Below are 12,799 nucleotides of genomic sequence, written 5' to 3' on the forward strand. Positions count from 1 at the left end.
ATGGCTACAAGGATATCCACCAAACTGCAGAAAATGTTTATCTGGTCGTCGACCTTTCGTCCATTGCCACAAGTGAGCTCTGCACGTGACGCATGCGTTATCAGTGGCTACAATGTCAAAATTGCTCATTTGGCATGACCACTCGTCATGCTTCAGTGTAATCTCGTGAAACTCGGGGAATATTGAGCTCTCACCATGTCTTCCAAAACCCATAAAAGCGGATTGTTCGCCACAAAGAAATCAGACGACACTTCAGCGACGAAAGATGGCCCGATTGAGCAGAGAAGACCGCCAAATTGCATTGGGTCGTTTACAAGCAGGCCAAAGTCAAAGTGCAATCGCCAGGCACTTCCACGTGTCCCAGAGCACCATCAGTAGACTGTGGGTCAGGTTTCAAGCCACTGGCTCCGTTGCTGACTTGCCACGAGCGGGAAGACCAAGGGCGACAACTGCTGCTCATGACCGCTTCATACGGCTCCGCCACCTCCGGAATCGTTTCCTGTTGGCCTCATCTTCTGTCCAGGCTCTCCCCGGGCCACACCGATTATCGGACCAGACCGTGCGGAACCGCCTGCATGAAGCTGGTTTGAGAGCTCGCAGACCTCACAGAGGAGCTGTCCTCACCCGCCACCATCGCCAGAACCGAGTGCAGTGGGGCAACCAGCACCTTCGCTGGACCGTCCGGAATCACTGGAGACACGTGTGGTTCAGCGACGAGTCCTACTTCCTGCTCCAGCGACATGATGGTCGGAGGAGGGTCTACCGGAGAGTAAACGAACGTTACGCGCCCAACTGTGTGGATGAGGCACCCGTTCATGGTGGTGGAGGCGTCATGGTGTGGGGGGCGATCAATACCGCTGGAAGGAGCACCCTGGTGCACGTCCAAGGGCGCATAACTGCCCAGCGATACGTGGAGGAAATTCTGCGCCCACACGCCCTTCCTCTTCTGGCTGACCAGGATGCCATATTCCAGCAGGACAACGCTCGCCCGCACACAGCACGACTCACCACCCAGTTCCTCACCGACCACCATGTCCAGGTGCTTCCCTGGCCATCCATGTCGCCAGACATGAACCCGATAGAACACCTCTGGGATGAATGGGACAGACGTGTGCGCAGGCGAGAAGAAGTGCCGGCAAATCACCGCGATCTATTGCAGGCACTTCAGGAGGAGTGGGACACCATCCCACAGCAAGATATCCGGCATCTGATCCAGTCCATGCCCAGAAGGTGCCGGGCAGTTGTTGCTGCTCAAGGCAGTCACACCCCCTACTGACTTGACAGCCTCGGCACCCAATCGTATTGATTGACTGATTGATTTGAAGATGCAAATGAACTGTGTGTGTATTCAACTGTGTCCATACCAAATTTCAAACAAATAATCTAAATATTGGATTTTCTGTTATTTTTTTCGAAAAATAAAACAAATTTGGCAAGTAGCAACTATGCGTTTCTTTTTTTGAACAGTATATGAACGAACATAACAACAAAATGGCTGCTGCTCGGAGAACGGCATGGCATGGTTTAACCCTATACAACCGTCTAGATAATTTGAGAATGTGAAGAAATGAAAATACTGGCGTCGGAGTAGTTCGGTGCCATTCAATCATCTTGTCATTTTTGCAAGCGGCCCAGCGTGGTCGTTGTTGATTCTATTGATCTATGTGGCGGTTCAAGAATGCTGGGAATCGTGGACTAATTCAAAGGCCCTTACCCACCTACACAATTGTTTGAGTTGGCTTTACGAAAATGACACCACGCACCTCGAAATAACGCAGGATTAGAGGTCAAACCTTCAACCATCAAACGCTTTATTGAGGTCGTCTTCGTAAACAGCAATTGTTCGTCGATGTATTAATTGTGTCTGGCGCTGTTTTGCTGTTTTGTGTGGGTGTGCAATGTTTGCGTGCGTCAGTCTTTTTTACATTTAGTCAAGTTATGACTAAATGTTTTAACATAGAGGGGGGAATCGAGACGAGGGTCGTGGTGTATGTGTGTGTGTGTGTGTATGTGTGTGTGTGTGTGTGTGCGTGCGTGCGTGTAGAGCGATTCAGACCAAACTACTGGACCGATCTTTATGAAATTTTACATGAGAGTTCCTGGGATTGATATCCCCGAACGTTTTTTTCCTTTTTTCGATAAATGTCTTTGATGACGTCATATCCGGCTTTTCGTGAAAGTTGAGGCGGCACTGTCACGCTCTCATTTTTCAACCAAATTGGTTGAAATTTTCGTCAAGTAGTCTTCGACGAAGCCCGGACTTCGGTATTGCATTTCAGCGTGATGGCTTAAACATTAATTAATGACTTTGGTCATTAAAAATCGGAAAATTGTAAAAAAAAAAAAAAAAAATTATAAAACGATCAAAATTTACGTTTATCTTATTCTCCATCATTTTCTGATTCCAAAAACATATAAATATGTTATATTTGAATTAAAAACAAGCTCTGAAAATTAAAAATATAAAAATTATTACCAAAATTAAATTTTCGGAATCAATTTAAAAACACTTTCATCTTATTTCTTGTCGGTTCCTGATTCCAAAAACATATAGATATGATATGTTTGGATTGAAAACACGCTCAGAAAGTTAAAACGAAGAGAGGTACAGAAAAGCGTGCTATCCTTCTCAGCGCAACGAATACCCCGCTCTTCTTGTCAATTTCACTGCCTTTGCCATGAGCGGTGGACTGACGATGCTACGAGTATACGGTCTTGCTGCGTTGCATTGCGTTCAGTTTCATTCTGTGAGTTCGACAGCTACTTGACTAAATGTTGTATTGTCGCTCTACACACACACACAGACAGACAGACAGACAGACACACACACACACACACATACACCACGACCCTCGTCTCGATTCCCCCCTCTTCGTTAAAACATTTAGTCAAAACTTGACTAAATGTAAAAACAAAACAAACAAGTCGCGTAAGCCCGACGGAGCGAAGCGACGGAGGGCTTCAATTAGACTTTGGGAGGGCGTCAATCCACGATGAAGACCGAGAAGTTTCAAATGGAAGCATGTTAATGTTATTGTAATTCAATCTGACGACGATCTCTTTCCTGCTTTCATGCGGTTGTAAACAGACAGCCTGAATTGGTTCTGTTCTGTTCACACACTACTTTCAGTCCACCTACCTGCAAGGGTCAAGTCCCAAGAAATATGTCTCTGTATTCCTATCGTATCACTCTGCTCCTGTTTTGTTTTCTTTCACACACATTTTCCCTTCTTTTTTGACGGGTTTCTGGACAGCAGTGTCGATCTGGCAGTGGCGTGTCCCCGTAAGTAGGCTACAGACAGACTGATCTAGATCTAGTGTCTCCCACTCTTGTACCGTGTCACATATGCTTAATGTGTGTGTGTTTGTGTGACGGAGTGAATGAGTTTGTGTTACTGTTTGTCGATTTCTTACGGGAGCCTTGAAGGCTTCGCCTCTTGTTTGTTTGTTCTTTTAGCCAAATACATGTGAACTGAAGTCGATGGATTTTGTGAAATTTTGTAAGGCCGTTTATTTTCTGTGTGACCTACAGATGACCTTTGGAAGAGCCGAGTCCTCGACCGAGCGTCGTGAGGCGGCCTTGACCCGAATGCTGGTGGTGGTGTGCGTGACCTTCACCTTGTGCACGATCCCAACCGTGACCTTTTCCTTCGTGCGGACCCTCGTTCCTGGCTTTCTGCCAAGCGGACGTTACACCAACGCTTTTTACGTCAGTAACTGTCTGATGCACATGATGTCATCATTCAACTGTTCCATCAATTTCGCCATCTATTACGTCATGGGGTCAAGGTTCAAGGCCACACTGCGACTTCTGGTCAGGTCTTGTTGTAGAAGCCAAGATCGTCCTAAGAGGGGAAGTAATATATCTATAGAGACGATTTTCACATCTGCAAATAGTGCTAGCATCAGCACGATGACCGGCACGGTTGGCCTAGTGGTAAGGCGTCCGCCCCGTGATCGGGAGGTCGTGGGTTCGAACCCCGGCCGATTCATACCTAAGACTTTAAAATTGGCAATCTAGTGGCTGCTCCGCCTGGCGTCTGGTATTATGGGGTTAGTGCTAGGACTGGTTGGTCCGGTGTCAGAATAATGTGACTGGGTGAGACATGAAGCCTGTGCTGCGACTTCTGTCTTGTGTGCGGCGCACGTTATAATTATGTCAAAGCAGCACCGCCCTGATATGGCCCTTCGTGGTCGGCTGGGCGTTAAGCAAACAAACAAACAAATCAGCACGATGAAAGATAGTGTTTAAAGGCACTTTACCAATAGACGATGTTCGGAAATAACTCTGTCTGGTTTGTATGGGTTATGAAAGAGTGAATACCCTTGCTTTCAGTGAGATTAAACAAACCACACGTGCTCCCTGGTCTTGTGCACATCTTTCAGACACACCATTCGCTATTTGCTTATACTGATTGGCCTGTGGATTGTTTCTCTCACGAAAAGCAAGAGTATTCACTCTTTCACAACCCATACAAACCCGACGGAGTTATTTCCGGAATTCGTCCGAGGTCTTTGTTATTCAACAAATACTCATTTACTTCAAAATAATACTGAGAGAAGAAAAAAGTTGTCTTTTTACATTTAGTCAATGTTTTAACATAGAGGGGGAATCGAGACGAGGGTCGTGGTGTATGTGTGTGTGTGTGCGTGTGTGTGTGTAGAGCGATTGAGAGTAAACTACTGGACCGATCTTTATGAAATTTGACATGAGAGTTCCTGGGTATGAAATCCCCGAACGTTTTTTTCATTTTTTTGATAAATGTCTTTGATGACGTCATATCCGGCTTTTCGTGAAAGTTGAGGCGGCACTGTCACGCCCTCATTTTTCAACCAAATTGGTTGAAATTTTGGTCAAGTAATCTTCGACAAAGCCCGGACTTCGGTATTGCATTTCAGCTTGGTGGCTTAAAAATTAATTAATGACTTTGGTCATTAAAAATCTGAAAATTGTAAAAAAAAAATAAAAATTTATAAAACGATCCAAATTTACGTTTATCTTATTCTCCATCATTTGCTGATTCCAAAAACATATAAATATGTTATATTCGGATTAAAAACAAGCTCTGAAAATTAAATATATAAAAATTATTATCAAAATTAAATTGTCCAAATCAATTTAAAAACACTTTCATCTTATTCCTTGTCGGTTCCTGATTCCAAAAACATATAGATATATGTTTGGATTAAAAACACGCTCAGAAAGTTAAAACAAAGAGAGGTACAGAAAAGCGTGCTATCCTTCTTAGCGCAACTACTACCCCGCTCTTCTTGTCAATTTCACTGCCTTTGCCATGAGCGGTGGACTGACGATGCTACGAGTATACGGTCTTGCTGAAAAATGGCATTGCGTTCAGTTTCATTCTGTGAGTTCGACAGCTACTTGACTAAATATTGTATTTTTGCCTTACGCGACTTGTTTTCAATTAATGAGATATGACACTGATACATGCGCAGCCTGGCCGTGACCTAATGAGTAATTGTCTACTGCTGATATGACAAAGTTGCTGATACAAACTTTGTTCGCGAAATTCTGTGTCAGTTCCTAGGGAGACATGCGGAAGAAGTGACATAATGACATTCGTCGCGTTATGACACCTTCTCAAACTTTGTTTCAATTTTTGACGTCAAAGATTTCACTCTGAAAGAGAGGGTCAAGAAGAGACATAATTTTATTGGCTCACGTAAGTGTAGCCTCTGCGATCGTAACTTTGTCTGTCTGTGCGTGCGCGCGTGCGTGCGTATGTGCGTGCGTGCGTGTGTATGTCTGTGGTAGAAACTCTAACATTTGAAGACGTCACATTACATTGACGTCACATTATGACGTAAGAGGGTTAGACGTCACGCGAAGGAAGTACTGAAAGTCTCGGTCATTATTATTTTGAGCGGGCCGAGACTAGTTGGCAGTCGTGTCCCTGTAAGTAGGCTACATGCAGACAGACAGATCTAGATCTAGTGTCTCGCTTTCTTGCACAGTTTCACCAATGCTCTTTCTGTGTGTGTGTGTGTGTGTGTGTGTGTGTGTGTGTGTGTGTGTGTGTGTGTGTGTGTGTGTGTGTGTGTGACGGAGTGATTGAGTTTGTGTTACTGTTTGTCGATTTCTTACGTGAGCCTTGATGGCTTCGCCTCTTGTTTTATTTTATTTTTATACTGTGTTAATTGTTTCTCATTAAAGAGTTATCTTTTGTTTGTATTTAGAACAATCCTTGTTGATAATCTGTGCTCCTTGTGCTCTATAATATGGTGATATGGTTGCTTGCATAAGACTTCACCATTTCTGTTTATATATATTTAAGTGTTGTCTCAGTGTTGCTTTGAACCTGCAGATTGTTTACATTTTTACATTTTTGGTTGGAAAAAAGAAAAAAAATCTGTCACTGTATCGAGCATTGAATGTATACAGTATCAGCGAGTGACAGAGAGATAGAGAAAGATAGAGTGTGTGTGTGTGTGTGTGTGTGTGTGTGTGTGTGTGTGTGTGGGCTGACAGTGCTGACACATGCGGTATTTTTTTATGTCCAAGGATTGATTTTCTGTTACATAACCTGATAATGACATAGGGTACTAACTGGCGAAAGTGACACAATCAAAGCTCCTATCTCTTTCCCACACGCATACAACAAGACTAAAGAAGAGAGATCTTGATCATCAGATTCATGGGTGAAACTGATCAGAATTGAAAATACGGAAAATGAGGCCGGGGTCCTGGGGCCGCCCAGGCCCTGGTGGGGTGCAGGGGCAATGCCCTGCTAGGGGGCCCAGGGGGGCGCAGCCCCCCGGAAGAAAACGAAAAATCAGGCTTTTAAGGGTAAAAACACACAAATTTGCACATTAAACAATGTAACAAATGCCAAGCTGTAGTCCGATAATTCGCGCGCCCAGTGAAACAAAGACTCAGCGATGTCCGGTCACTGAGTTAGGATACGGATCGCATCGCCGGCGGAAATTTTTTTTTTTTTTTTTTTTAAAGATTTACAAAATAAGGAATTCCTTATTTAACCAATTTCATTTGGCGGATTTCCGCCCTGAGGCGAAAAAGTTTCACCCATGCAGATTATGAACGGATTTCATAGCTCAAAGTTAATTACATACATACACAGTACAGCTATCCACGCCTATACAATAGCATTTTCCTTTACACACGCACACACACACATGTGCACACAAAAAATATTTTATTTTTTTTATAATTTTTTTTTTTTTACATTTTTATCATTTATGAAAATCGTAGTCTTGACACGGATAGCGGAATGGCGTATTTTTTTGCAGAAAATCGTAATAAATTACGCCAAAATCGTAAGGGTAAACAGGTCTGACACATACAAACACTAACACACACATACACAAACACACATACACAAACACACACACACACGTGTGAAATGTGACAGTTGTAAAGAAAACCTCACATCAATACAGGAGATTACATTGTAATCTAGTTACAAAACACCTGGAGCTGAAGTTCTGCCTTTAGTGAAAAGTGTCTCGACTTCTCTGTAACAAATTTCCTGCTTGCTTTCAGCTAGTCAAGGGGAGGCACTGGTGTTAAAAGTGATTGTTTTTGTTTCTTAACTCTTGGGTCAACAAATGTTTCAGAATTTAAGCACTCAGCCATCTCCTGAGAAAAATCAAAATGAAAGAAAAAAAAATTTGGACCATCGGTTGCCATGGTAGTAATCCACGATGGCCGCCAAACTGCCCCTTTTTAAAACCCTAAGGCTTTTTTAAAACTGCATGAAATTTTGTTTTGATGCTTGTTATTTATACTTTAGCACAATGCCGAGAAACTGATAGTCGTTTTTTGATATCTCAAGTCATTTAAAAAATATCAGTGATGAAAGTGAGTGATGTTGAATTTCATACCAAAACGGTATAACTTCTCAATAAAAAATTTTTTCAAGAAATCACTCTATCAGTTTCTGCAAAATAACACACTCAAGATGTATCCAAAGTTTCAACAACGCAAGTTTATTTTTTATTTTTTTTTATTTATTTTTTTTTTTATACATTTTATTTCCTTTATATACACATAAACACAGCATAACATACATCATACACCGAGTTTATCAACAGAGCGTATACACACGTACATACCTAGACAAGACACAGACATAGACAGTAGGGTGGGTTGTTGAAAAAACAGGGGATATGGAGGGGGGGGGGGGGGGGGGCTGAGGTTGTGGGGGGGGGGGGGGGGGGGGTAACCGAGGTTGGGGGAGGGGAGGGAGGTAGGTGGGGACGGTGGTCACAATTTAGCCTCCAAGTATACATGGGGTTTAATTATCGGCATAAAAGTACTGTATAACCTGTTATGAGTAAATGGGTCAGGGGGTATCACATTCAAAAATGTTCATACGAAATCAATCAATACAATTATCCTATAGCATCAATGAAAAAAGTGTCTATATAAACACCACTCTTTTTCAAATTTACCATAATAATTATTTACACTAGCATTATACTTTTCGATCAAAAACCTTTCTTTAACAATTTTCACAAAAACATTTAGTGTTGGGACTGTCTTATTTAATTTGGCTCCAAATATACTTTGTTTGGCAAGGAGAATAAACAAATCAAGAACAGCATCCGTATGAAAGTTGTCTAAATACCCTAAAATGACAAGCTCTTTTGACAAATTCAAATTATTGCAATGTGTGAAATTTTGACATAACCATTTTGTGAAATCAGCCCAAAAAAGCTTAACTCTTGTGCACTCCCAAAACAAATGTATTAAGGTTTCCTCTTCCTGTGTACAAAAGCTACTAAGTGATGTGTCGGAAATTTTCATCAAAAATAACAGGCGTTGAGTGGGAAAAATTCTATGTAGTATTCTATATTGGAACCACCTTAGGTATGTGTCTTGTGTAGTTCGCCTTATTGTCAGAAATACCTTTCCAACATTTACATCAAAATTCAATAAATTAGCCCATTTTTCCATGCACTGTAGATTGCCATCATTTTTCACAAGATGGGTATATATATGTTTTACTCCACCTTTAGCTATTTGTTTCCATACAACATCATCACCAATATGAAAAACATTGTTTAAAACTGCATCTAACTTTAGTCTTTTATGAAAATTCTTAACTGAGCGCATAACGCCCTCGAAAAAAACAAAATTCAGTTGTAAATTTGGATGTTTCAATTTAAAATCGTTATATGACAAAAACCCATCAGCTCTCATCAAGTGACCGACTGTAATAATGCCATTTTCCATCCAATTCCTGTTAAAAATAACCTTTTTATCTATGCAAATATGTACATTATAATACAGACGCTCTGAAGCAAAATCACTCAAGGAGATGGGGACACATTTGCATGCAAAATGTTTGTAATGTTTGAAAACATCTCTCCAGAAAGGATTCTGAACTCTTTGCATCAATATGTTTCCAAACTCACCTCCTCTCTTGTGAATGTTATGTACAAGTGGACACAGAGCTTTCAGAAGTTTAGTTACTTTTCCTTCACTACAAAGGACTCGCTGTAACCATGATATCTTCAGAGCTGACAAAAAGCATTTCAAATCCACCATTTTAAGCCCACCCTCTTCAAACGACTGATATGTTGTTGTTCTCTTTATTCTATCTTTCTTACCATTCCATAGAAATGAAAAAAATAACCTATTCAAATCAAACAAAAACTTATCATCAGGGTCTGGTAAACTCATAAACAGATGAGTTAACTTAGACAGCGCCAAACTCTTAATAACTGTTATTTTTCCAAAGGGTGTTAAATTTCTTCTGGACCAGGACCTGAACAGATTCTCAATTTCTACCAATTTATGTTCATAATTAAGGGGTATAATGTCATCTAGGTTGACTGAAAAAAACAATGCCAAGAACTTTAAATGTTACAGGGTTCCAACTGAGCATAAGTTCCGGCATAAATTTAATATTGCAATTTGTATGTGAGCCTATCCAGACTGCCGTAGTTTTCTCATAGTTCATTTTCAGACCGGATATAGAGGCAAATTGCTTTAAAACGTTCATACATGCACAAAATGATTGTTTTGAACCATCCAGAAACAGGGCGGTGTCATCTGCAAACTGGGATATTAATATTTCATCATCTGCCACCTTTATACCTTTTATCTCTGTACTCTGGCGGATCATAATGGACAGAAATTCGGCACATACTAGATATAAATAAGGTGACAATGGATCTCCTTGTCTGGTACCTCTTTGTACATCAAACCAACTGGAATATTTACCATTCACAGAAACACATGATCTAATATTATTATAAAAAGTGAAAATCCATCTTTTAATGTCATCACCGAAGTTGAATTTGCACAAACATTTATCAATAAAGGACCAAGAAACGCTGTCGAAAGCTTTTTCAAAGTCAATGCACATTAAGAGGCCACGTATGTTATGCTTATTCACATAAAATAGAGTATCATATAATAACCTTATGTTTTGGCCAATGTACCTTCCTTTAATAAAGCCTGTCTGATCTTCATGGATCAAGTTTGGTAACACAGACTTTAACCGTTCAGCAATACAGGATGAAGCAATCTTATAAACTACATTCAACAGTGTAATGGGTCGCCAATTTTTCAAAAAGCTTTTATCCTTTCCATCCTTTGGTATACAGGTAATAACACCCTGTCTCTGGGTGATAGACATCTCTCCCTTTTCAAAGCTACAATTCAGGGATCTCAAGAGAAAAGAACAGAGATCTTTAAACGCAAGTTTATTAGAAAAAAAGCCTTAGGGTTTTGAAGTGACAAAAAAGTTGTTTTGAGAAAATACACTAAACGTGAAGAAAATGTATTTTTTTGACACAAACGTTTATGAAACATGTAACAAAACAACACTAACAAAACAACAGGTATTGCTTAGTTCCACAAGAAAAACATAAACTAAATTCAACAAAATTTAAAATAACAACAGCCAGTGTTCTGCAAGCACCAAGGAAACTGTTCGAAGGTCACAATGATCAACTCTCATCCGTTATGTGCACGCTGCGTAAAGTATGCCCATCCATAACTCCCAACTTGTTATCAGTGAAGCCTTTTATCTTGGACCTCTTTTGGACTTGCTTTGAATAATCAGGGAGTCATATGACAGTGTCCTTTACTTTCTATACTACAATATTTGGGTTGACTTCTGTGAATTGCCATGCAATGCCATGGGTACTTTGGAAGCTCCTCTCCAGCTTCTGCATCTGTAGAGACAACATAAATTCAAAATTAATATATGTCTATGACAAACTCATATACTGCTATTCACATTTTCCCAACAATGAAAATGTATTGTAATGTGATACATGTAACACGATATTTGGGCGCATGCATATGTCAGTGGTGATAGTCAAGCAGTGAACAAAAAGATGTTTACAAATCATGTGAATGGTGCTGAGGCAGTGCTGATCTGGTTTACAGCTATTGCACATACATTGCATGCACAAACCATATGGTCTGCATGGGAAGTATGACCACAAGCAATGTTCACTCACTGGGCCATGTGAATGCATGTTTGTTTGAGCCACAAGAAAACTGTGATCACAGGAGGAAACTAAATATAATATGCTCGAGAAAATAAATGAGGAAAGAACAGATGTTTTGCCCCAACACTGACAAACCTTGTGACAACCAAGCTTCACAGTAGCAGCACATAACTGACTAAATTTGCATCCTATTCAGTGTCTTTGCATCAGGGTGTTGTTACTTAGATTCTGTTCTTCAGCATAAAACAGTCACACACACACAGTGACACACACACACACACACACACACACCACACACACACACGCACACATAACCAAACAAATGTATAAACCTCTACATGTTTGTCAAAAGAAGAACAAAATACATACCTACTACCATCTTGCTAATCAGCTGCTTGGAATCTTCCCTGCTCTGCTTGGGCTAGTATTCACTGCACCAGATTTCCCAGGAGATGCAAGTTGCACCATGGCTGAACAAAGTCATTTTTGTATTGATTGTTCTTTTTCTAAGCAGTTTATTTGCTTTTTTCAAGAGAAAAGATATATGGTCTGCCTTCTCGTTGCCATAAATGGCAAACTCCGTGTTGTCCTTATTGCCGTACGCATTCCGCTCCGCAACTCTAAAATAAGTCATGGCTCAAAACACTCATGGCAACGTGCTTCAAACGTACACCACCGATGGTGATTTCTTGCTCCATCCCAGCTGTTGCAAGGGAAGCACTGCAGCATAGTTTCCAGCCAATTTTCATTCTGGACGAAGAAGAATGCATAAACTTGATCTTCCGATTTGTTCGTAGCACTTTCTTTTTAAACTTCTGTCACGCCAGCCTCTGCAACTGATCTGATTTTAGTCGATAATTATCTCCTTTGCGTGTCAAGCACTGAAATCGGGGCAAAACGTGTGATAAACTGAAGTTTCCACAAAGATATCCAAGGAAAATCGCAGCTGTAGATGTTTCACATCGCCTTTGGCGAGATCTGGCGGAAATCAAGAATATTGCATTCTGGGAAGGCCGAATCGCACTGAACGAGACCGAGCATAAACGAAGTTTAATATCCGCGATTCGATTGGTCAGTAGCGAAAAAATTTCACACGGAATCTCCCGGAATCTTCATCGGTTCTCTTCGGCTCATTGGAATGTCTTCCAGTTGCTAACGGCGCGAAATCCGTAAACGGAAATTCCCGTTGTCCGCGGTACGAACTGATCGTAGCAAAGAAAAGACAACTCATTCCAGTCATGCTAACTTGACCACCGTTGACGATGTGTGACTCCCCAGAGTCACCTCTCAAACATACGCATTTTTTGCTGTTTTGTGTTTGTTCAATACACAATTGCATACACATACA

Source organism: Littorina saxatilis, linkage group LG5 (assembly GCF_037325665.1).
Source record: "Littorina saxatilis isolate snail1 linkage group LG5, US_GU_Lsax_2.0, whole genome shotgun sequence".
In the NCBI taxonomy this organism is placed as follows: domain Eukaryota; kingdom Metazoa; phylum Mollusca; class Gastropoda; order Littorinimorpha; family Littorinidae; genus Littorina; species Littorina saxatilis.